We start from the raw sequence: 22,591 nt of genomic DNA, 5'->3' as shown, positions 1-22,591 counted from the left end.
GAGGGGGGCACGGTGATGGCACCCTGCTGCCACTGCCGGGCCCTGCCAATAACCAGAAGGGGAGGGGAAGGAGCGGCATGCAGATCACGTGGACCTGGAGCGTAGGGATGTGGGGGAGCAGTGACAGCCCTGGCCCTGAAGGGAGACAGGGGAGCAGGGCTAGAACCAAAGCACAGGGTAGGGGCTGGACACGGGCGTTTGTCCCACCTCAGCCCCACCTCTCATCATTCTTGACAGGCACTTGGCTAGTAAGTTAATAAGTATGGAACAGGATTTTGAGCTGCTCTTGCTCTCACAAAATCCCACAGGAGAATCAGCTAACCAAAGAAAGGACCCAAAGCGTTAAATGGACTAAACATATTAAGATAAAAACTGGGCTGAAAATTATTTCTCACTTGGTATATTTATTGCATGCAAAAAAAATACGGCAGGTACAAAAATCAGGACTATAGAAGGCCCTGCCTTAGATTGACCCTGCATATAAGTCAAGTGAGATTTTCATGATTCTTTGGGGCAGGGGAAGAAGGAGATAGCTTTTAAATTCAGAAAAGAGTAGTTTTACAAAAGTAGTATAGTGCTTTTTGTGGAATAGTACCACACACCTCTCCAGTGCCAAAAACTGCTTTGAAGTCAATAGAGCTATTGATGTGCCTGTGTCAAGCACAGTGTCACCTCCACCACTCTTGACAGTGACTTAATGCTATAAACTGGGCATTTATTTCTAAGCGTTTGTGTACAGAAAGTTAACAGTCTTCTACTTCTGATTTCACCACTAGAAATCATAAATCCTGTCTTTGTGACAGTGCAATTGGTAGTTGTGGGGATGGCTATGAGGTTCCAGATTTATAGCTCCCGATCAAGAGAAAATTTCAGTAGCAGATATGTGAATGCACAGATTACAGCTATGTCCAAAAACTTTTCTGAGTTGGGATAATTTAAAGCACAAACGTAACTTTTAAACAAAAAACCTGAGAGTTGGCAAATCAGGCATTAGCTGCCCTTCTAATTCAGGAATAAAATTGGTAGCAAAAATTGACTTCAAAGCACTTAAGCACAAAGTTTAAGCATGTCAGTAATCTCATCCTTTATTAATAGCATACTTAAGTATTACTGACATCAATCACATATGTATAAATGCTTTGCTATATGTAGGACTTGATGCCTGATCTCTATTGCCTTGAATTTTGTCAAGTCATTCACAGCAACATAAAGTGGATATAAAATGCTGCCAGATCAAAATGGTGAGGCTTTTACAACTCATTCAGCATTGTTGTATTTACTCTGAACCTACCTAAGATTCAAAGCAAAAGAGATCAGGTCCTCAGAATTGTAAGTGAATCACTGTGGGAAAGTTGGTTAAATGTTAATATTGTTAACCAAGAATATTAAGAAAAACCATACAGTGCTTGATCATTTTCTATCTGTTATGTAGTCATGACACTGAATTTTATCCCTGCCTTGATTTTAAAGTCCTTGGCAGTGAATTTTTGCTCGTTTGGAATTAACCCAACAATTTTCTATGGTACATGAATGCAAACGGGTAGGGGCAGATCTGGGGGTGGGGGTGCAGTGGAGCAGTTGAACCCCTTTGATTGCTGCTCCATCCAAACTTGAAAACCAGCTGCCTGGGGGGGGGGCAGTGGCATTTCTATTCAGGCAGTGCTGAGGGAGTCAGTTAACTTTGTGGATCATTATCATCTCCCTGATTCCTGCTAATCTCTTTCTATCCATCGATGTTAACAGCCCTGTATGCTTTCTAATGGTCTTGACATTCTACTGTTCAAACTATCCTTTCTTCTGCAATGTTGCTGTCTTTTAGTTACTCCCAATAATTTCACAGACCAGCAGACTGTTTTTGCTCCAGCTAAATACCATAAGTGGTAATATTAAACTCAGGCATAGAAATGACTAGCAGTGACGTATTGGAGGTACTGTCAAGATGTTCAAGAAGGCTAGATTTTGTTTTGCAAATCTGAATAAGAGATATACATTTAACTGTAATAACTTCAGGTCTAATGACACACTATCTTTTGACTGTTTTGACTATTTTTGCCTAGTTTGTTTTGGTTTTTTAAACTTCATATATCATCTACCAAATTAGTCCACATTATAATAGTTGTATCTGCTTTTACTTTGCTTTTAAGATGAATAATATAGTGCTAGCATATCTGTAAAGCATCTACTTTCTATTTAACGGGAGCAAAAGATGTGTTGTATTGTATGTGATGATGTGGCAGACCACCTGCACCCCCTTTTTCTAAATGTAGATGGGTCAAGGAATTGGAAAAGAGGGCGCTGGCGGTCCAGTGGTAGTGCCTGCTAAAGAAAGAGAGCATGGAAGTTATTAAGGTGGAGTCCATGATATTTGTTGTAAAGTTGTGAGCAGATTCAACAGCCAGGTGGATTATTGGGGTGGCTTTGGATAGACAGGTTTCATTTACTAGTAGCATTCATACTATCCATGGATATCTACACTTTCCCTGTGCTTTATCCATGAATATGTAAATATCAGCCTTTGATTTAAGATCAGCCTTTGATTTATGTAGAACCTGTAGAACTCTGGGCTATGCTTATAGAAATGCTGAGGACTGGTAGCTTCAATTGAAATCTATCAGCATAGCAGGTGCTCAGCATCTATGAAAATCAGGTTCTATATGAAATATTAAACATATACCCAGGACTTCGCTGGTAATGATTTAACAAAAAGATTTCTCATTCCCTTTTATCCTGTTGCATATATTAAAGTTAATTTAAAACAAGATAAACTAGATTCCTTTGAGTTCCTGAGTCCTACATATAAGTCTGTATTACAAAAATGTATTCCTTCTCTCAATTCACACCCACTCTCTTCTAACCCCCTCCTTCCTCTCACTTTGAAAACTAGAGAATAATTTATTGGTGCTGCAGCCTGAAGAACAGGTCTTGCAGAGAAAAATGGATACATTTACAGAATCAAGGAATCTTCTGTAAATGGACTTGCTACCAAACTGTAGCAAATAACACAACATTGATATATTCTTAATTTACTCCAAACATCTGGCCATTTTTCAGGATTCTTTCATGCTCTTATCAGAGTGATAAAATGAATGATTTTTTTTTCTCTCCTCTCACTCCTGCTGTTCAAAAGCAGCATCAGCAAACATATATATTTGCTCCTGAAGTACATGCGTTGGACAGTAGTAGCAATCTGCCAACACACATTGTCTAAAAATGAAAATCCATTGGAACAATGGCAGGTCAGGCACTGAAGTTATATGTTTTTGAGTCAGCTCCATCCATGAAAATGTGTCATAGCTTAATTTCATAGCCACTATAAAATCTCAAACAAATGGAAATAATGCCTTGTATCCATGGTAACAAATGAGATAGACTTTACCTGATTTTAAGACGGAAATTAAATTAACTTGTCACTGCTCCAAAGCTTCAGTGTATTTCTATATAAGGATATACACATAAAACGTATACTTTTCAAATGGCTCGGTATTTTTGCAATGCTGGAAATTATGTAAGAAAACTCTGTAATCATAGGAAAGGGTTAGCTATTTTAGCATACACCTTTAATCACTCAGTATTTTTTAATCTTTTCTTCCTTTCTGAAATGATTCAAAATGTTCACATAACAGAGCACAAGTATTTCTACCATATACATTATTATAAGTGGGACTGGCAGCTCTGCCTTATTAAGGTTGATTACAGCTTGCCAAACTTAAACTACTTGGGCTGAAATTTTCCTTACTTAGTCCCTGCCTCAAGTGAAACAATTCCATTCTGAAGAGAATGAGACATTGTTTTGCCCATTTAAGAAATTCTTATGACTTTTTCTTTTCTGCTTTGTGTTGGAGACATCAAAATTGGCAGTAAGTGGCCTTTGTGTCAAGGGCATCAGTTGTGCTATTCCTTTGAAAATGGACTTAGTTGGGGCAAGTTGTAAGGCTTTGAAAAACTTATGTTCACGTATGATAAGTAGAGATTTATTGGAGCTTAGTAGTTAAAGAACTAAGCAGCACATTCCTTCCTCTAACATACAGTTCTGACTAGAGGTGCACCAATACATCGGTCCCATATTGGATCAGCACCGATATGAGGAAAGTTGAGAGTATTGACAATTGGCTTCTTTTGTCTGATGTGGCCAATAATGTGACTGATAAATGTCCCGTGCATGCGTGCAGCCGCAGCGCAGCACACAGGCAGCCACGAGCACAGCCCAGCAGCATGGAGAGCAGCCAGGTCCAGTTGGTAAGTCTGTTGTGGGGGAAGAGGCAAGGGGGGAGGGAAGGAGAGTGGGTGCTAGATTGAGGCCCCCATGGTGAGGGAGGGAGTGGGAGTGGGGTTGTGACTCGGGCAGGGACGGGCTTTGCCCAGCTGGGGTGGGGTAGAACACAGGACAGAGCCATGGCTTTTCCGGGGGAGCGCAAGAAAGAGGGGGTTCCCCCCGCTGCACACACCCTGGGAGGGCATGGGGGGTGGGGAGCGTGTGTTCCCAGATGTGCGCAGGGCAAGGGCAGGCTGCCACTGTAGGCTGGGGCCAGGGCTTCTCTGGGTTCTTCCTGGTGGGGGACTGGGCCAGGGTGGTTCGGGGGGCTGCAGCCAACCCAAAATTTGCTGTAGCCCCCGAACCCCCCCTCCCAATGCTGCTGCTGTGCAACCACCCACCAGGAAAAGGCCAGTGCAGACCCAGCCCCAGCCTGCAGCTATAGCCCACCCTGCCCCATGCACAGATCTCAGGACACAAGCCCCCAGTGCCCTCCCAGGGTGCGCACAGCAGCAGGAGCTGCTCTTCCCCATGCCTCTTGGAGAATCCGTGGCTCCATCTGGTGCCCTGCCCTGCTCCAGCAGGGCAGCACCTGCCCCTGTCCCAGCCCCAGCCCCACTCCCTCTCTCACCATGGGGGCCTCAATCTGCACCCCCAATGCACCACACACTCTCCCCCAAAAAAGACTTACCAACCGGATGCCACTCTCCACACTGTGGGGCTTCATATAAGATCAGCATTGACTGATATGGCTTGTTAAAAATTGGCCATCGATATTGGCTCAAAAAATCTCTTATCAGTTCATCCCTAGTTCTGATCAGACTGAGTATGTGCCATTCTCACAAACCAGCGGAGCAAGCTCCACGCCTAAGAACCTCTGAATAGACCATGGGCAGAGTGTCTGAATAAGTTCTGCACAGCCTAGGGCTATAGAAGTTCAGAAAGATCTTCAGTTTAGTATGCTGCCAGCACCCTCAAGGAGACCATCTGCAAGAGGATCGTGAGGCAACCCACCAGACATGACCTGGCCACCTTCCTCAGTGGCTCACTGGAGGGCAAGTTCAGCAGCAACGGCAGGGACTTTGCCTTGCTGTGGAACTGAGCCTGGAATGCCATGTGTCACCTCGGGAAGTGCATTGACTGTGCCTGGACCTGGACCAAGGAGCACCAGAAGCTGGGAGTGTCACTGCAGCCAGCCCCACATGCCAACTGTGTCACCATGACGCACCACATGAGAACCTTCCTGGAATGGTTCCTGAAGGACACTGTCCATAACAAGTACGCCAGTGACCTGAAGGCCAAACCTGACCAGAGCAAGATCTTCGACATCACCTCGAAGTGGGACTCCAGCAACAACTTCATGCCCAGCAGGAGCTTCACACGCTTCGCAGACTGGAACTTCCTCCACCACACCCACCTCAACTGCCTGCCTCTGAACGGGGCCATTCACTTCAGCTGGTGGGGCAGCTACGTGGTGGAGACCCTCCCCCATGTGCTGTGCAGCTGCAGGCTGCATACCAGAGCCTGACAGCTCCACCACAGTGCTGTCCAGGACCACCTGGTGAAAGCCATCCTGGTTGCAGTGGGGGAGATCTCCATGAACTGCACCATCCTAGGCTGAGAGAGCCAGATGCGCCCTGACGTAATCATCACCCATGAGAAGGGCAAGAAAGCCGTGACTGTGGACATCACCATCCCCTTCGAGAACTGGTGCCAAGCCTTCGCTGATTTCTGGGCTCACAAGTGGGAGAAGTATGCCTCACTGGCCGACATCCTGAGGGGTTGCAGCTAAAGGACCTGAATTTATTCAGTCTCCACAAGAGAAGACTGAGAGAGGATCTGGTGCCTGTCTATAAACCCACCGGGGGGGACCAGTGGAAAATAGGTGAGACTCTGTTCCCCCAGGCACCACCTGGGATAATAAGGAATAACGGCCACAAATTGATTGAAAGCAGGTTCAGGTTTGATATCAGGACGCATTACTTTACAGTTAGGGCTGCCACGCTCTGGAATAGGCTCCCAAGGGAAGTGGTGCTCTCTCCTCCCTTGGGGGTTTTCAATAGGAGGTTGGATAGATATCTGGCTACGGTATTATGATCTCTGGGGTGAATCTTGTCTGCCTATGTCCTTAGACCAACACGGCTACAACCTAAACCCCTGTATTATGATCCCAGCACTTGTTCCTGCCCAGGGCAGGGGGTTGGGCTTGATGATCTATTCAGGTCCCTTCCGACCCTAGAAACTATGAAACTATGATGTGACGGTCAACACACTCATCAGGGGAAAGCTTGGACCCTGGAACCCCAGCAATGAGAGCATCCTGTGTGCCTGCTGTGTCTCCCGTCACTATGTAAAGCTGATGGGCCACCTCATGGTGTCCAACACCACCCATTGGCCCATGACACCTACATCGAGCCCATCACAGGCCATTGCCAGTACACTAACCCCACCAGACCAACGACCACCAGACTGGATCTAGAGGGGACTGCCTGAAACCCCCTCTGCACCTGATGGACTCTGAGAGCCATTATCTAACCACGGACGACTCCACTCCACCTGGCAAGGACCCCTCCGATAGGACTCTATAGACTGAGTAACTTCTTCAACCTACCCCGGCACGCATCTATCTTCTTTCTCTCTCTGCATCACAACCCACCCCCTCCTTCCCCTATCCATCCTTCCTACCCCTCGACTTGATTGGCTAACATTGTATTTTCTGTAATCTCGTTGCATTTCCTTCCTCTCCCCCATCCCTCTTATGTTAGTCCCTCACTCGGGCACTCTGTATTTCCTTTATGGTTTTGTCATTTTTTGGTTCATGACTTTGGTTGGACATTTACTAATAAAATTCAATTTGTTTCTGGCCAGGGTAGGGCTGAAACCAGGGAGCCTGTCAGTCTTAAAGGAAATGCACAAAAAGAGTTTGTGCCCACTAGAACACAGTTCCCTCCAGAATCTGAAGTCAAATCAAAGATTCCGAGTCTCACCATTTGTCTGCTGTCAGCAAATATCTGGGGTGCCATGCAATGTTAGCACTGGTAGGTGTGCAAACACGAGTCACAAAATAAACCCAGAGGTTTCAAATAGGAATCCATAGTATTAAAAACATTCTGCCCTATTGTCATCTTTCTGAGCTCTTTGCAACAAAATAATTGATCTATTATTTTTCTGTAGTCAAAAAACAAGTGAAAATGAGAGCTAGCATTTTCCAAGGAGTACCTCAAATTTAGCAAGAGGTGCCTTGAGTCTAAAAAGATTGAGAACCATTGATACAGAGAATGACACTCCTGTTGCTATCAGTTACTCCTGTAGTTCTAGTGACAGAGGTCCATGCAGTGCTTCTTAAGATTCAAACCCTGCAGATGACCTGTTCAAGTGTCAGTTTGTTGCCATGTGATAGAATTTCTAGTTTTTCAATTCACTTTTCTTTAGAGATCTAGGAAACTACACAGAGATAAAGTGGAAAAAAAAACATTACTAGGATCACAAAGCCAAGTACTTGGAAGTTAGGAAGCAGTACACATAAGGTGCCCTGTGCATTATATAATTAAAGACTGGATGATATATGCTATGTTTGCCATAAGACCACTGCCTTGCCCAGGGCACTGCATGGCACAGTGCTCAGGTAATAAGCAGTTATTCATTGTTTTTTATATTCATTGTTGTGTGTAATCATATATATATTCTGAGAATGATGTGAAAGCTTACTTAATTCTCCCTTCGATGAATACTAGATGAGTATGGAGTCCCTTGGGTGTCACATTATCATATCATTAATAAAATTGGCCAGTACATCAGTCTGTAGATATTGAACAGGCTGAGAATGTTGGCCCAAACACTATGCTGGTAGCACAATTTAAAAAGAAAAAATTACAGTTTGACTTGGCCATCTTTAGGAAAAGCCACAAGAAAGTTATTTGAAAAAGGCAAAATATAACCAAAAATATGAAGACTCAAATGTTTTGCATCAGAAGTTACCTTTGTTCTGATATTTTTCATGGCAATCATTCAAACAGCACTTGTGCTGTGGTAGCAGCCAGCACTGTGAACACATGTATTAGAGGGAACTTTTCCCACGCTGTCAGGACAGTTTGAATTTGGGTTGTTTGGAATGAGCCGTGCTGAGCATGTACATCTCCTACCAAAGGCAATACGAATTAGCAATGCTCAGCATTGCTTAAATTTCAAAGTCTCAAAAGAGTTGGATTATGCCCTTATTATGCAAATAAGAACATGCACGTTTATGTAAAGTTATGTAGAGTGTATGGATTATGTAAATTGATGTGGATTATGCAGATTTGATCATTAGAGTTGGATTATGTCCTTATTGTGTAAATTAGTTGAAATATGGACCATGTCTTTAGATGTATTTGGAACAAGACTGAGGACACTGTCATAACTTTGCATATATTAATAACATATTTGATATTCCAAAAAGCTAGCATTATACTTACTTGGTTGCCATTCATGTGCCTTGGAATTTTCTTTTCCATGGGGGGCAAAAAGGAATATTTTTTTCCCTTTTGTTGTAACACATGCCAGGGATTTTTTTTTACCTTCCTCAGAAACATTACGTGTTGGCTGAAGCCAAGTCTGGGGATTTTAACTTGCACCAGTGCAACTGTTGAGATTAAAACCTGGAGGTTCCTTGCTAAAGGGTCTTGCCCCTCTGCTTAGGGTCAAACAGATTGCCATATCTGGGATCAGGAAGGAATTTTACCCTATGCTCAGATTGTTTCCATCATTTTGTATCCTTCACCCGCAAGCAAGCTGTTTATCACCCAGATAAAGTACAAATCTACCCTGCCTTCTATCACCCAAATGGCAAAAGTCCTGGATGCTTTGGTAAAAGCCTGAAAACACACAGAATATAGGACTGCTTCCCCTTGGGTTTAGATGTTTCAGCAGAAGCTGAGCACCAAGATACACATTAACTGACAGCTGGATGGAGCTCATTTTGAATTGCACTCATTAGTTTATCTTGACAACAAAAAAGCTTCGTGTTCTGTTTTATCCTCCTACTCAGCACTCACCAACCAGTTACTCAACATGTAGCCCAGCAAACACATGAATAGCTGTAAAATGCTTCTTTTTAAAATGCAGTATTAAAGAGCAGAGTAAATAAGCGAGAGAAAAAATATTACTTTTATATTTGCCTTTTTACCTGCTGAATAAATAGACTAGAGTAATTAAGTTGGAAATATTTTTATTGCTCTCCACAGTATGAATTCTAATTTGATCTTTAAATTTGCCTGGAGCAACTGCAGTGGCAAAAAAACTGTCAGCACTGATAATCATTGATAAATTTATGGGAGGGATTACATGATACAGGGACCAGACTCAATGATATGGGTGGTCCCCTTCAGTTCTGAATTTTATGTTCTTGTTTTCTTCTGATTGCCATTTGAATTCTGACCAAACATCCCTGTTTCTAGGGCAGGGAGGAAGTGGCCCAGTAAAGATGCTTAAGCACTTTTGTTTACTATGTTCACTTAAATATTTGATGATAAAGCTAAAAGTTAACTGGTGCTGATTATATTCCCCCCCCCCCCAGAAATCAATTACCTCATGACTGTCTTTATCACAGAATTGCAAACTGGAGTTGTCCCCCAAATTAAGCATCTCTAAGGTAGCAGGGGAGTAGGTCAGCCTTTTTGGATGGCATGCCACAAATCAGCTCCACACCCTCCCTGAGTGTCTGATCCTCCCACCCTGCCCAGTCAGCTGCTCTGCTTTCTGCTCCCTGTCCTGTGCTCCATTCCTGATCTACTGCTTTACTTTCTGCTTCTTGCCCTGTGCTCCATGCCCATTTTGAGCCCCGGTGTGGTCCCTATACTGATCCCAGAGGTGATCAGTGGCTGGGTCCGGGGTTTGAACCACTTTAATAGGTTCCCAAAACCAGCTGACAGTCACCTGATTGCTGAGCAACTTTCCTGGCACAGAAAGAGCCTGGGATCATAATCCTGGGCTCCTCCTTTACTGACAAGTAGAGTGCAATTGGGGTCTGATCTGTCATCCTCAAATCAGGCATCCTGCCATGCATGTGTAGCATAGCATTTGGCACAATTATGGGGATTGTAGATTAGATCCCATCACATCTTTCACTGAATGGGAGCTGCCTTAGAAGTGCACTAATATCTATAGGAAAATTACAGGGTAGTCCTAGTAAAATCTAGTTCTCATAAGGATTATAGTCTGACTTTTTTATCAGAATAACATAACATAAACCTAAGCATAGGACCTCTCCTTACATTCTTCTTCGTTTCAGGATGGAATTTTGGTGCTTTCCTAACTCAGCTCCCAAAAAATTAGTAGAAATAAATTAAGCCAGTGGCTGGTTTTTTGAAAGTCCCAATCCTAGCACAAGATATTATTTTCTTTATAATTTGGCAGTGAGATTAAAATTCATGCCAAATTGACCTATGTCATAGCTTTATACCAATATTTGTGCTTCATCTAGCCTTGCTGCTACTGATTTTATTTATTAACTTTCCTTGAAGAAAATCAATGAAATATTTCGCCTTGAAAAGAAGAAACAAAATCTAAAATCTGTTTTGGGCCTTTACAAGTGAGTAGGGTATGTTTACAGGGAACATGCCTCTGTGCTAATTGGGGCCATTTGCTTATACAATTAAAAACTCTCCTTTTGAAATTTTCATCCCTCCTAAAAGAAACATGTGAGATTGAAGTCTAATTATTGCTGTCTCAGGTGCTGTTTCATGGGGCGGGGGAGGGCGGGGGGGGACGGTGTTGTTCTGTGTGTGTCTGTTTTTATTTCACACAAATAACATGTTTGTATTTCTTGGACTCAGAATCCCTTCTGCAGTGCAGGATTAGGACTTCTATACAGGTGATAACAGAGGGAGGAAAGGATAGGAACCATCTTCCTGTAGAAACAGCAAGACAAAATTCCTCCCTAGCTCAGAGGTGATGGGGGGGATGCTCAGCTCCCCCCTCCCCACTGATTAACATGTTGCTATTAGCAGCAAGAGCTAATCAGCAAATGGTGACTATGCAGTTGGCTCCTGGTCAAAGTTCACTGCACGGGGTGGCACACCAGCACTCAGGAAAGAATATGCAGGGCTTTTAACGAACAATGTACCAGCTAGGTCAGAATTTAGATCCCTCTTGCACTACAAATTCTGTGAACCATCACTACAATCAGAATTTATTCCATGGACCCAGGAACTGGCTACGAGAAGTAAAGGATAACTGCCATAGCCTTGAGATAGATGGTATGTCACATTTCCCTTCACTGTTATTTTTTTAATTCAACAATCCTCCTTTTCTGTATCATCCCCAATTATATATTAACACTGGTTGTTTGTTAACATAAACTACACTGTGGCTAGCTTTATTTAGGACTCATTTTGAAAGCTCCTTTGACTTGTCTTTTACATTTTCTTGTTTCCTTGGTGATTTGTCTGGCCTCATCAGTGTCTTGTTACTAATGCATATTTGCTCAGCTGGGTAGTTGCACACTCATTATTCAAGCCTGCCATGTGCTGGCCATTTGTGATATGAAATCTTGTCTGTCATAGTAGTATACAAGCGTGATATCACAAATAGTCCATTATGTTACCCGGAAAGATGTCTGTATGTGAGAGGAGTTTATGCTTTATTTTGCAGGTGAAGTGTGTGTGTGATTACATTTTCTTTTTTCCTTTTACCTAAGGAGAATTCTGCCAAGAAATGTTTATATTCTTTTATTCCATTGTTTGTAAATAGCATTTTCCCTTGCTGATTTTGTCCTTTGCTATATAGCAAACTCTGACTTCTCTTCGTCTTTGTAGAATGAAGTTGAATTTGACACAACTGGGTTTGTTTTAACAAAAGAAAAAGAAATCACTAGGCTGCACAGCTTGTGGAATTTGTAACAGAAACTTGCACCTGTAGGTTTTTGGCTTAAGTCAGGAGGGATAGTTTCATTCATGCATGAGTTTCAACTGCTGACATGAACAAGGATTGTGAGTCCAGGCCCTAAGTTGTTAGGGACTGAAAAATGAGCCCTCTGAGGTCTGTTTGGGAGTGTCATTTCACTGAAGTGTGCTGTATATCCTCTTCTGTAATCTCCAGGGCTAGGGACAGACATTATACATAAACCAGTTTAAGTGACCAGAAATTTAAACCTGCAACAGAACAGATGTTCAGTGCACATAAACCAGTTTGACAATGGCTGAAACCAGTTTGAGATAAATCTGGTTAAATGTAGTATCAGATTTAACTGATTTGGGGCAAACCGGTTTATGCAATGTCTGTCCCAGACTCCTTCCTGGTTTAAGTTAAATCAGAGTCCCCCAACATCCAAGTTCCTTTGTAACTCTAGGTAGGGCTCTGCTCCCTGCTCTAGCCCAGCAGGGCTGGCTCCTCCCCTCTGCTCCCTGCCTGGAGCTCCTGAAGAGACTGCAGGTGTCTGCCCAGCTCCCCTGTGCTCCCCGCCCCCCCATGACTTCCTGCTCAAGCAGTGATTTCTTCTCCCCTCTGCTTTATACAGATACTTCTGAGCATTAGCTAGCATACCACATGCTGGCTACGGTCTGTGCTGTGAGAGACAGGACAAAGGCAGACAGGATAGTGTTGACTTGGGGCTTTTTGGAGCTAATCAGCAGGTAGCTGGAAATGTCTCTCCGTTCCTTCCTTGGGTAAAGCTGTTTAAGAAGAGCTTGAACTAATGAGAGAGACTTTGATATGTTTGATGGGCTGATGCATGCTAACAACTCCCTGCTGTATAACTAAATTCTCTGTTATCAACAGCAAGGGGGGGGGGGGGACCCCTCCCTAATTAGAGCATCCTGCCAGGGCCTGGCCATGCCCCCCCTCAGCTCAGCACTGTAGAAGGGAAGGCAGGGCTGCTCTAGTGCCCCCTGGTTTCTAGCCTGAGTCACTGCAGGCATGTTCTGGCATTTCTTCAGTCCAGAAGGGATGTCTGTACAGTTACAAACTGGCTTAGCCCAGCCAGGTTAGACTAACCTGCAAAGATTGAATCGGTTCAGGCTCAGGCTTTTTGAATGCTTGTCCATAGCCCAGAAGTTGAAAGGAGACCTGGTATCCCTTTCCTTATGATGGAATTTTCTAGGTTTGCTCTAATGGATACCTTGAAAAACCAAGTTCTGTACAGAATAGCAAGCGTAATTTACTTATTTTTTATTTAAAATTAGATTATTTTTTATTATCCGGCATTGGACATTTAGCAGCCCTAAACAAGGTGATCACAGAAATACTGATGGTAGACCATTCAGTAGTATGACAGCTAAATATACGGGAACAATGACTTTCTTTTTATTATTCAAACCAACTCACAGCCCTATACATAGCTCTTGGCATTGTGATCACTTCCCAGGCCACATTGCTTAAACTCATGTTTGTTGGCATAGCAAGATTGCTAATTCTAAAAGATGCTTTCTTGGTGGAGTCATTCATTATGCAAGTCGGTTGTTCCTGGATGTGCATGCAGTCATGTATGCACTTGTGTGCATGTATACATGTTCATAAGATATATTTAAATGTGTACATGTAACACTGATTTGGGGAGGGGAATGCAGGGATCTTGGGAGACTATTTCATGGCTGTATAGTGATATTCAACTGCAAGCCTATTGCTTTCCCTGTGAGGATTTACACATATTTGGAGACATTCTGTGTTATATGGTTGTTAGCATTCTCAGCCATGCTGGCACCACATTGCACACGGTCTGAGTAATTCAGCTGGCTTCAATAATGCCTTCTATATTTAATGTTTCAGAAGCAGAGAAGATTGGTTTAAGATGGTAATTTTCTGTCTGCACTTTTGAAATCTATGCAAGATGGGTGGTATTGAACTTTTGCTATAAGAATTTCTACACTGGAGATGGGGAATTTGTAAAAAAAAAAAAAAAAAAAAAAACCCTCACCTTTTACAATATACAGGAATGCTTTTCTAAAAACTATTTTAGTCTTCATGAATAATACTAGATTAATAGCACTGGAAACTGAAGTTTTCTATTTATCTGCAAAGCAGATACAGGAGAGTCAGTGTCAATATAAGTAAGCTTCTTTATGTTGTTCACACAAAGTGCCTTAACTGTGATCTGGAAAGAGACCATCTTTTGATTTAGTTAGTTTCCATTTCCATTTCAGTCTTTCTGTTGAAACTGTCAGCTTGGGAGCCTGCTGTGATCTGGACAGCAGTCCCCTGGACTTACTCCAGAAATGCATCTCTCCATGACTACCAAATAACCATCTGTAGAAGATGATTTTGATCCCATCTTGACTCATGCAGCTTTCAGACTAGTTACTGGGGTGTTTAAATGCCCTGCAAACATCTAGCAGATAACAGAGGCCTAATCAATAAATTGCATGAATTTACAATGAAGAATTCTTGTCAGTAAAAATCTGCCCACTTCTACAGAGAAAATTTCAGAATTTGTGGGAGAAGAAAGACTTAGTAGATGTATTAAAAAGTTATGGAAATTGACTGAGCAAATGGCCTCACTGGGAACAGAATGGTTTCATAGACATTAGGGCTGGAAGGGACCTCATAAGATCACTGGATCCAGCCCCCTGCCCAAAGGGCAGGAAGTCAACTAGGGTCAAAGAATCCCAGCAAGTTAAGCATCCAAGTGTTTCTTAAGTGTCCAAAATAGGTGTTTGCACCACCTCTGGGGCGAGTCTGTTTCAGGCCTTGGGGGTTCGGACAATAAAGAAGTTTTTGCTTATGTCCAGTTTAAAATGGTCTTGCAGGAGTTTGTGACCATTGTTATTCCTTGGGGTGCTCTGATGAACAGGCGTTCCCCCAGATCCTGATGCACACCCCTTATGTACTTATAGGCTGCCACCAAGTCACCCTTGAGCCTACGCTTTTCCAAGCTGAAGAGTCCCATAGCTCACAGCCTTACTTTATAAGGCCTGTTCTTTTGCCCTCTGATCATGCACGTGGCTCACCTCTGGACTCTTTCAAGCTTTCTACATCCTTCCTAAATTGTGGAGCCCAGAATTGGATGCAGTACTCCAGCTGCGGCCTCACCAAGGCCAAGTACAGTGGGAGGATGACATCCTGGATCTTGCTTGAGATGCATTGGTAGATGCAAGCCAGGGTTTTGTTCGATTTGCCAGCTGCAGTATTGCATTGGTAGCTCATATTCATCTTGTGGTCAACCTGACCCCCCAAGTCACTTTCGGTCATGATGCTAGTGAGTGTAGCATTGCTGAGTCTATAAGTGTGATGAGGGATTTTTCCCCCGAGGTGGAGCACCTTGAATTTCTCCGTATTGAGAAATGCCATCAGGTTTTCATCTGCCTACCTTGCAAGCCTATCGAGGTCGGCCTGGATCACCAGCCTATCCTCAAGTGTGGACACTCTGCCCCAAAGTTTAGTGTTGTCAGTGAACTTAGCCAGTCTGCTTCTGACACCAGTGTCCAGATGGTTTATGATAACATTGAAGAGTACAGGTCTGAGAACAGAGCCTTGGGGGACACCACTAGTCACCGAGTGCCATGTTGATTTGGTTCTGTGAACTACCAGTGTCTGGGTCCGACCTCAGAGCTGGTTCCCCAGCCATTGGACTGTGAAGTAGTCGAGGCCGCAGTTGCCCAATTTTTCCATGAGCACATCATGGGACACCAGGCTTTTTTAAAGTCCAAATATATGACATCAACCTCTTCCCTTTTGTCCAGGTGATACGTCACCTGGTCATAGAAGGAAATGAGGTTGGTCAGGCAAGACCTACCCGCAACAAACCCATGCTGGCTATCCTTCAGAATGGTGCCTTCTGTTAGCCTGTCAAGAATGGTCTCTTTGATAATTTTTTCCAAAATATTCCCAGGGATTGAGGTCAAACTGATGGGCCTGTAGTTTCCCGGGTCTTCTTTCCTCCCTTTCTTGAAGATGGGCGCTGTGGACAAGATTTCTGAATTGATCAAAACAAAGTGTTAAGTCCTGCTCCCCATTCTGATGTCTGTCTCTCCTGCCATGACTTGATGGGAGTGAATAAGGTAACACTGAACAAGGGGGAGGCTGACCAATTTTAATGAGGACTACACCACATTGCTTCCCACTCAGCTACAGCCACTTGCAGCTACTGCGGGCTCAGGTCCCTGTAGGTAGAACAGAATTCAGTTCAGCTAACTTGAGTCCTATTGGCTGGGATCTGGTACACCCGGGACTGCAACTCTGCACCCGTGTTCCATCCATGACAGTCACACCACAGCTGCCTGCTAGCTCACTGTCATGTACATCTGTTTGCTATTCTCTGTCTTGCCTTACTTCTCCTGGGCCCGAGGTAAGCTGTCAGGTAGGGTGCAGTTGCCCAGGCGTTGAATCGACATCCCACCCCTATTCCACAACATCAAAGAAAAACTCTTTGCCAGCCGTCGCCAACCTCAGTCCACTGTAGCAATCTCTCTGTCTCGGCGTTCCTCCGGCACCACTGCTCACCGTCCTGGGGAGGGGCTTCTCCTATCTCTCCCCCCAGCCTGCACCTCTGCTCAGGGAAACTGTACATTGCTCCAGCTCGTTACTTACCTCAGCTCTGGTTCCCCTTCCGGGGGACGTCTTCACTCGGACTATAGCTTCTTTATACAATGTCTCTAACAAGCAATTAACACCTTCCTGGTGGCTCGCCGCCATTCAGGAAGTCCTTTATTGGCAATTAACAAATCTGTGGTTCGGCCCTCTTCCAATCTTCAGGTATAGTGGGCTTGATAGTTACACAAGAAAAGAGGAACATGGCTAGTTATACTACAAAGACCTTAGCAAGCACACTGAGACAGGCAGGAAGAGACGATATGTATAAAATAGACAAGCTGACAAGTCGGGGAGGTAGCCAAGGCAGTGGCAGGAAGTTGTGGTAGGTGAAGGGATGCAGGGACAAGAATAGCAATGCAAGCATCACCATAAAAAGTAATACATATGTATTTGAATTTGTTGTACTGAGTAATTTACAAGTGATCAAGAGGGCAGAAGAAATATATCTATGTCATCAGCATGAATAAGCATAATAATGTCAAAAGGAAAAAAATCAGAATAACTCTCTATGATAATCTTGGCACAACTGACTGTAACCTTGCCTTGTCACAGGCAGGTAGCACCATCTGTTATTAAGGGTGCCTGATACTTGCCTGTTGTATAGTCATGTTTTAGTTTCAGTCGCTGTTGACTTTGCAAAACTCCAACTGTTTGGCCTGAAACTTTTCATGCCAGGTGCCTGCCTTAGGCTGGATTTTTTGGGAGGCTTCAACCCAAATGATTTGGTCATTTCCAGAAGCAAAGCCATAGAAGAAAAAGATTGTTTAGCAAAAGAATAACCCATGCTGAGTTTCTTTAGCTGGATACAAGAAGAAAAGAAGAGTCTATGACCTGAGCCACATGAGAGGAGAAGCTGCTTCAGATACTGATGATAGCCAGGGAGAGAAAAGGATGGTGTCTAAAGCCACACCTTTAGAAAGAGGTTACAGGATACTAAGGTGACTTAAGAGTCCAATCTTTGAGCCATAGATCTGTCCACAGAAGTTGCAGGTCTTTCCACAGGGGAAAGTAGGCTGTAGGCTGGGATTTCTCTCCTTTTCTTTCCTCCACTCTCTCTTCTCTGCTTCAAGGGCAAGAAACTTTACCTCAAACTAGGCTGCCACTTGGCTGAGGTTGCGGCGCCATTGGAATTGGTTAGCAGCCAGTTCCTCCCAGCTCTTGATGTTGTCTTCCATTTTCTTAAAAAACTACCCAAATGCAGCCAATATATATCTGCCTTTAAAAGCGATCTCAATTTGCTCATGTTCAATAGAGACTTTTTATGGTTTAGTCAGTAAAACCTTTAAGAGTTTGTCTTAAGTTCTTAGGGTTGACTGGACTGGGCAGCCTTGAAAGCAACTCAGCTTGCTGCATCCCAGATCTACAGAGATGAGGTGGATTTTTCCTGTAGCTGATACTACTTACTGCTCTGGGTGATGATGCAGTCAGCTATCAGCACTCCCAGCAAAGGAGTATGTGTCACTGGTGTCTGTGTGTCTCAGTCTCCTCCTCTTCTGAGGTCCAAGAAGTACGACAGACGAAGCTTCAGGTACAGAAGGGACAAGGAGTTGAAAGATCTCCTCTGGTTTTGAGGTGTGAGAGTGAGTGGCTAAGTGGGGCGTGGGGGGGAAAAGAGGATGAGGTGGGGACAGAGTTCTCCTGTGGATAGGCAGAGTAACAGAGGTTGATGGGGGTAGGTTGAGTTTTCAAGTTCTAGGGTGTCATTTAGGGAGTCAACTGTTATTTCTCATCTGTGGCTTGTCTCATCTATTTTGAGCAACTCTGAGCCTTTCTAGATAAGGTGGGATGTAAATCGAAATAATCATAATGATGATGAGACTGAAACCTAGAGGACAGGTGATTAAAGAGAAAAACTGTGATTGGCAAACTGGTGAAGATAGAGAGGTGACTTGATCTTATATTTGGGAAAGTGATCTAATGGGGGTGGGGAGATGCTTTTCAATCTTGCTGACAGCATCCAAGGGCTGAAAATCGAAGTTAGACAAATTCATCCTGGAAATAAGATGCAGTTTCCTATCTCTGGAGGTAATTACATATTGAAAGAGTTTACATGGGGAGATGAAGGAACTCATTATTGCTTAGAGTATTTAGAATGGGATTAGATACCTTTCTGAAATGCATACTTCCGAGAGAAATCCTACAGTCCTTGCGGATGTGGGGAGGGGTATTGAGCTCGGTTTCCATTCAGGTGTTGGACTCTCTGGATCCAAATGCCAATGCTCATAGAATCATAGAAAATGAGGGTTGGAAGGGACCTCAGAAGGTCATCTAGTCCAGCCCCCTGCTCAAAGCAGGACCATCCCCAACTAGATCAATCCAGCAAAAACTTTGTCTAGACGGGTTTTGAAAAACTCCAAGGATGGAGCTTCCATCGCCTCTCTGGGCAACCTGTTTCAGTGTTTTACTACCCTCCTAGTGAGAAAATTCTTTCTAATATCTAACCTAAACTTCCCTTGCTGCAACTTGAGATCGTTGCTCCTTGTTCCGTCATCTGCCACCACTGAGACCAGTCTACCGCCATCCTCTTTGGAATGAGCCTTCAGGTAGTTGAAGGCTGCTATTAAATCCTCGCTCAGTCTTCTCTTCTCTTGACTAAATAAGCCCAGTTCCCTCAGTCTTTCCTCACAAGTCATATGTACCAGCCCCCCTCACCATTTTCATTGCCCTCTGCTGGACTCTCTCCAACTTGTCTACATCCTTTTTGTAGTGAGGGGGCCCAAAACTGGACACAGTACTCTAGATGTGACCTCACCAGTGCTGAAGAGGGGAAGAATCAATTCCCTCAGTCTGCTGCAACACACCTACCTATGCAGCCCAGTATGCCGTTAGCCTTCTTGGCAAACAAGGGCATACTGTTGGCTCATATTCAGCTTATTGTCCACTGTAATCACCAGGTCTTTTTCTGCAGAGCTGCTGCCCAACCAGTCAGCCCCCAGCCTGTATTGATGCATGGGATTGTTCTGTCCTAAGTGCAGGACTTTGCACGTGCCCTTGTTGAACTTCATTAGATTTCTTTTAGCCCAATCCTCCAATTTGTCTAAGTCGCTCTGAATCCTAGCCCTAACCTCCAGCATATCTATACTCCCCCTCATCTCACTCCTTCATGGGCTCTGGGGAAAAGAGAAGTGCCAGTTGTGTCCTCAGCCTGATCATAGCACTTTCAGATGTGGACTGAGACATTGATTGTAATAAGATCTCATGATTCAAGATTTCAGCCGATTGACTTCAGGAGGATGGAAGGAATATTTTTTCCTCATGCACAGCTGGCTTGAACATAATTCTGTGGGTTATTTTTTTGTTTGCATGTTTGTTTATCCTGCCTATGAAGCTTTGCAGATTGGCCCTTTGACATTAGGGCTGGAAGGAACCTCATGAGATCACTGGGTCCAGTCCCCTGCCCAAGGGGCAGGAAATCAGCTGGGGTCAGATCACCCCTGTTCATAGGGCAGGGTAAAACAACCACTTTTACTGGTGAAGAGAATCTTTTTTCCTGAATTCTTGGCATGTGAATCTTGCTCAGCAACAAATTGATGGCCAGATTTGTGGTTTGAGAATTAATTGTAGCCTGGGACAAATTGGTAGAAATTTGGGGCAGGGGAGTTCATGTTCTTCTGCAGCACAGAGTGCACTTCATATGCTGGGAACATCTGGGAATATGTCACCTGAGCAGTTTCCTGTCATTGAAGAGGATTCAACTATTGCTGGCCTTTTGGTTTTTCCTGCTCGGCTGGAGCAAACAAAATGGTCCCCTGGTCACTAAAGCCTTAAGTCAGTGGTTTTCAGCCTGTGGTCCATAGACTATGTCTAAGGGGTCCATGAGAGATGACTATGATCAATCAAAAGTATGTGAATACTCACACTCACAATTCAAACGGGTCTGCACCTCCAATCACAATTTCCAAAGGGGTCCACACATCCATTTAGATTTTTTTTAGGGGTGTGCAAGTCATTGTTTTAGGGCTTAATCTAGGAATTCCTGGATGAAACTTGATGGATTGTGATAAAATGGCCTTGTCAGGCTAGGTGAAGGTTCCAGGTCAGCTGATGAACATCTTGGGTGCCTATATGATTCCATGTGATGTAAAAGCCCAGGAAATTACACCCAAAAGTACATTAAAATAGCATTCAGGTTGCAAAATCCATCACTGAAAAGTAGGAAAATGCCAGAATTGAAAGCAATATATAACTGTGTAACAGCTAGAGCAGAAGGGGATTTTCTGCTCCATTTAAAATTCTGAAGGGTTTGGAAATGTAATTTTGTTCCATACCATAGTGGAAAAAAAAGAAAAAATGTTGGATTTTTTTATGGAACGGCTGGCAGCTGGAGAACTGGTGCCTGTGTCCAGAAGGGCAGCCCAGGATGCCAGCCCTCTGGGCATCTGACAGCTTAGTCCCCCAGTTTCCAAGCCTTGGGGCCCTGCTAGATTTTGCCTCCAGGCCCTTACAGACTAAGAGGCTGCAAACCTAAGCACTTTGGTAGCTGCAGGTTTTAGGAGTTCCAGCTCTTCGAATGGGCTACTATCATCCAAGCAGATGAACTGACAGGAAATCTATCACATGAGATTACCTGTCAGTCCATCAGAATTTTTTAAAATGTTGTTTGTGTAAAACATTCCAGTTTCCATAGATTGGCAGTTTCCAGCAGAAAATGCATGCTAATAGGAAGTTTCCAGCCATCTCTAATAAACGTACAAGTTATACAATAGCACTGGGTACACACAGTTCCCTTGTTCTTGTTATGTCGGTTCATAGTAACCTTCCTAGTTGCAGGAAACCACATAGTTGGCCTAGAAACTTTTTCTGATGAAAACTGGTAGCTTTTAAAACATGTACATATTGAAAGGGCCATTAATGTAACCTAGTCTTGCTTTAAATAGCATCCATCCATCTCCAGAGATGGTCTTTCCTGAGATGGCCTGGGGTTTCAGGAGTACTCTGGACAGTGACTAAAATTAATTGGAAGATATTCAGGGCATTTGTCTAAGGTCCTTATGTAAAATATAGTCACACAAGCACAGTTTCCACCCTTCTCCCCCTCCCCCATGATAGTGCTATGGATTTTTAAAACATCAATTGACTCCATTTAGTTGTGTCAGCCCATATCAGAAATCCACTGTCAATATTTAGTCAAGCCTTGAAGCCTCCCACATTTCCCAGCAGCTCTGAAAGTGGTCTGGACACTGCTTTGAAGCAGATACCTTGTTACCTGAGACTGCCAGTGACAGCATAAATATTGCTATTTTGTTTCAATTAATTAGCACACAAAGGACTGATTTTTCTAGGTGATGATCACCTGCAGCATCAGCTATAGTCAGAGAGTTATGAGTGTTAAGCAGCTGGTTAAATTAGACCTTTAATTTTTACTATGTATAATATATCAAGTTATTATACCATGCATAATATTATGCATGCAATATTATACATAGTATAATATAGCCCACAGGTAGCCAACGTGCAGCATGCATGCCACAAATGGCATGGGAAGCTCTCCGTATGACAGATCAGGGAAGGGACAGCCAGCACGGTGACATATAGGGCAGGAAGCAGGAAACAGAACAGTAGGTAGGGCATGGAGCAGAATGGGATCAAAGTGGCACTTGGAGAGGTTTCAGTATTTCTGGCAAAAAAGTTGGTCCCCACTGATACAACCATGTCTTCTTGCTGTTGGAGCAGTCGTTCATTCCAGAAGCTTTTTTTTAATACAAAAGCTAATTAGAGCAACATCTTTCCAAAGCAAATCAAACTTTCTTAAGCTGATTACTACGAGAGCTATTTTTAGTACCCTGCCTTCATTTTCATGCTCTTTAGCAGTGTGTAGCACTTGACACCTTTATTCAG

The 22,591-nt window shown here is 43.6% G+C and overlaps 1 protein-coding gene across 12 annotated transcripts in view; it reads left to right on the top strand.

Annotated features, from left to right (window-relative positions):
- Positions 1–22,591, top strand: part of ENOX1 (ecto-NOX disulfide-thiol exchanger 1) — a 541,543-nt gene that overhangs the window by 484,359 nt on the left and 34,593 nt on the right. The window lies entirely within an intron of this gene.

This window comes from Alligator mississippiensis, chromosome 1, assembly GCF_030867095.1.
Source record: "Alligator mississippiensis isolate rAllMis1 chromosome 1, rAllMis1, whole genome shotgun sequence".
NCBI classification, from domain to species: Eukaryota; Metazoa; Chordata; order Crocodylia; family Alligatoridae; genus Alligator; species Alligator mississippiensis.
This window is presented reverse-complemented; position numbering and strand designations above follow the sequence as displayed.